Below are 4,408 nucleotides of genomic sequence, written 5' to 3'. Positions count from 1 at the left end.
GGTATATGTAGAGGTGATCTATACATTATTGACTTCACTAAAAAGGCTCAACCTAGAACTTGCTTAATTGCTAAATCTTCTAAAGGTTGGTTGTGGCATAGAAGGTTAGGTCACGTGGGCATGCGAAATCTTGATAAGCTTATTAAAGGTGATCATATCCTTGGAGTTAAAGATGTTATATTTGACAAGGATAGACTTTGCAATGCTTGTCAAGCAGGAAAACAAGTTGGAGGAAGTCATCCCGTGAAGAACATCATGACCACGAGAAGACCACTCGAGCTGCTTCATATGGATCTCTTTGGTCCCAACGCCTACAAGAGTCTCGATGGTAACTCGTTCGGTTTGGTCATTGTTGATGATTTTTCAAGATTTACGTGGGTGTTCTTTCTTGATGATAAATCGCAGGCCCAAAAGATCTTCAAAAACTTCGCTAGGAAGGCCCAAAATCTATTTGAAGTGAAGATCAAGAAGGTTCGAAGCGACAACAGAATGGAGTTCAAGAACGCCAATGTGGATACCTTTCTTGACGAAGAAGGGATTTCACATGAGTTCTCGGCTACATACACGCCTCAACAAAATGGAGTTGTTGAGAGGAAGAATCGGACGCTAATTGAGATGGCAAGAACGATTCTTGATGATTACAAGACGCCAAGACATTTTTGGGCGGAAGTGGTTGAGACAGCTTGTCATGCAACAAATTGACTATACCTTCACAAGCTTCTTGGGAAGACGGCATACGAGCTTCTCACCGGTAACAAACCCCAAGTTGGCTACTTTCGAGTATTTGGCTCAGAATGTTACATTCTTGATAAGCATCATCATTCAAAATTTGCCCCTAAATCTCATCAAGGTTTTCTACTCGGTTACGGCTCAAACTCTCACACTTACCGTGTCCACAACAATTTCACCCGAAAGGTTGAAGAGACGGTAGATGTGAAGTTTGATGAATCTAACGGCTCGCAAGTAGATCAATCACTGATTGATGTAGGAGATAAAGATCCCTCAAAAGCAATTCAATAATTGTCTATTGGCAAGATTCGCCCAATGGAGGTGAAGGAGAGTACCTCGTCTGTTCAAGTGGAAGCCTCAACTTCACACCAAGGTGAACCACAAGTTGACTTGGAGGCATCCACAAGTGGAGGACATCAAGATGATGGAAACGAGGATGTACAACAAGATGAACCTCATCAACCTCCCTCTCCACCTCCACAAGAGAACAACAACACCAACAATAATGAACAAAGACAAGAGGAAGAACACGACAATGAAGAGGATGTTCCACCCCGACCCAAACAAAAGCTCTCAGGAGTTCGAGCAAGAGTCTCAAGAGATCATCCCTTTGAACAAATCTTTGATGATATTCAGACCGGGAGAATTAGTTGCTCTAAAAGTCATTTGGCTAACTTTTGTGAACATTACTCATTCATTTCTAGTGTTGAACCTATGAAGGTTGAAGAGGCTCTTGATGATCCGTATTGGGTGAATGCTATGCATGAAGAGCTACACAATTTCGAGAGGAACCAAGTATGGATGTTGGTTGAAAAGCCTGATGGAGAAGCACAATGTCATTGGAACCAAATGGGTGTTTTGGAATAAGCAAGATGAAGATGGACAAGTTGTGCGCAACAAGGCTCATCTCGTTGCTCAAGGCTACACTAAAGTCGAAGGTATGGACTATGGTGAGACATATGCCGCCGTTGCTAGACTTGAGTCCATACGCATCTTACTTGCTTATGCCAATAATCATGACATTACTTTATATCAAATGGACCTAAAAAGTGCTTTTCTAAGTGGTGAAATTGAGGAGAAGTTTATGTTAAACAACCTCCCGGCTTTGTTAATCCTAAGAAATCTCATCATGTTTACAAACTTCACAAAGCTCTTTATGGTCTTAAACAAGCTCCTAGAGCATGGTATAAATGCTTGACTAAGTTTCTCATTGAAAAAGGCTATGAAATGGGAAAAATTGATTCTATACTTTTTTACTAAAAGGGTTAATGGTGAATTATTTGTGTGCCAAATTTATGTGGATGATATCATATTTGGTTCAACTAACCCTCATTTTAGTGAAAAGTTTCGAAGGCTAATGTAGGAGAAGTTTGAGATGTCTATGATGTGTGAACTCAAATTCTTTCTTGGTTTACAAATCAATGAAACTAAGGAAGGTACTTTTGTTTCCCAAACAAAGTAAACCAAGGACTTATTCAAGAAGTTCAACATGCAAGAAAGCAAAGGTATGAAAACACCCATGCCTACTAGTGTACATCTTGACTTGACTAAGGATGGCAAACCGGTTGACCAAAAGGTTTACCGCTCTATAATTGGTTCATTGTTATATCTATGTGCCTCCCGTCCCGATATTATGCTAAGTGTGTGCATGATATCAAGTGGCCCCTAAAGAATGTCATCTTAAGGCAGTGAAAAGGATAGTGACATACTTAACTCATACACCGAACTTTGGCATTTGGTATCCTCATCGTTGAGTAAATCGTTAACTGGTAGCTGCTCGGTTGGCTTGTGAGTAGGGGATTAATAGGCTAATCGACAAGTTAATCGGCCATTTAATTAATTAATCGGACGATTTATTGGTTTATTGGCTATTCGGTGACCCTACGTATGGGTTTATCGACAAGTTAATTGGTTAATCGGATGAATTCTTGAATAGGGGGTATCCTAAGAGGTCTTCTTTTGATCTTGTTAGCTACTCTGACTCAAACTATGCTGGAGACAAGGTTGATAGAAAGTCCACTTCGGGTACTTGTCAATTTCTTGGTAGATCTCTTGTATCTTGGTCCTCCAAGAAACAAAACTCGGTATCCTTATCCACTGCCGAAGCGGAATACATTGTCACTAGATCATGTTGTGCTCAATTACTTTGGATGACCCAAACTCTTAAAGATTATGGGATACATGTGAAACATGTTCCATTGCTTTGTGATAATGAAAGTGCTATTAAGATTGCTCATAATCCCGTGCAACATTCTTGGACTAAGCATATTGAAGTTCATCATCATTTCATTTGAGATCATGTTGCTAAAGGTGACATCAATCTTAAGAATGTTCGTACCAATAAGCAATTGGCGGATGTTTTCACCAAACTGCTTGATGAGAAAGTTCTTTGTCGTTTGAGAGGTGAATTGAACATCATTGATGCCTCAAACTTGGACTAGAAACTCCATTTAGATGCATGCAAGGCATGAGCCTTTCAATGACTAATCCTTGATACCTCTCTTAAGATGATGATCATATGTCTTGGATCTATACTTGTGCCCTTGCATGTTATCTAATCCTTGTAGGTACTTGGATGAGCTCAAATCCATGAGATTGCAAGGCACTCACAACTTAAGCAATCTCTACATCACCAAGTCTCTACTATATGGTTGTGGAATACAAGGAAGGATGACCTCACTCAACACATCCTTTGACAATTTCTATATATCAAATTTCATTTGGTATCAAGTCACATGTTTGTCATTTTTGGATACACAAGTGCTCTTCCTTGCAAGACTAACCCATGTAGGAAGATGAACTCAAACTTCAGGTGATGCTCTCAACTCTTGATGGACTACATCAACCATGAGCATCCAACACAAGTTCAACTACATGATCAAGATCAACACAACTCAAGGTATGTTATTCCATCTTAGAGAAGCTTTGACCCAAGTCATGGGTTAAAGCAGCTCAACAAGATGTGCATACATCAAAGTGCTTAAACAAAAAATGGTAACCCCATTTTGAGCTTAAACGATGAGTATGACCTATGATCAAGTGACCTCACTTGACTCCTAAGTCAATATACTCTAACATAGGTGACTATGTCGCCGACCCCTTCTAGATGAAGTTCTCTAGTGTTTTTTTTGTTTGTTGTTTCTGTCTTTGTGTTGCCTTTTATTAAAAAAACTTCATCTAGATCCCTTCTCTTTTATGTATTTTCTAATTCAATGCAAATCTTTTAGCAAATTCCTTGCAAATCCTTAAGTGATTTTATTTGCCAAGTGAGTTGAGTTGACAAAACATTTATGTAAGGGCATATTTCTCCCGATGTGGTTTTGGTGATTGATGACAATGCTTTTGTGGTCTAATCGTGTGCATTGAGCATTTCATATATCTCATGTCTAGGCACAAGACAATTCGTTGCCCCTCGGAGCTTTAAGTGAAGACGGTGTAGTCTCTTTCGTTTCGGTTTTGGTGGACTTGAGTCGTAGGAGACACTATTCTATCGAGAGGGGGTCCGCATTGGAAAGGCTAGGGTGGAATCAGCACGTACACTTCATAAACAGCGGTACGGCCACTTGAGGTCCATGAGCGGCAGTACCGTCCTTGGTTGGCACTGCTATCTCCTCAGGGCACTTTCCCCGTGTCGGGTTGTGATAGTAGTAGCAGCAGTAGCAGCGGTAGTACCGCCCAT

This window comes from Triticum dicoccoides, chromosome 5B (assembly GCF_002162155.2).
Source record: "Triticum dicoccoides isolate Atlit2015 ecotype Zavitan chromosome 5B, WEW_v2.0, whole genome shotgun sequence".
Taxonomy (NCBI): Eukaryota; Viridiplantae; Streptophyta; class Magnoliopsida; order Poales; family Poaceae; genus Triticum; species Triticum dicoccoides.
Note: the sequence above shows the minus strand (reverse complement) of the source record.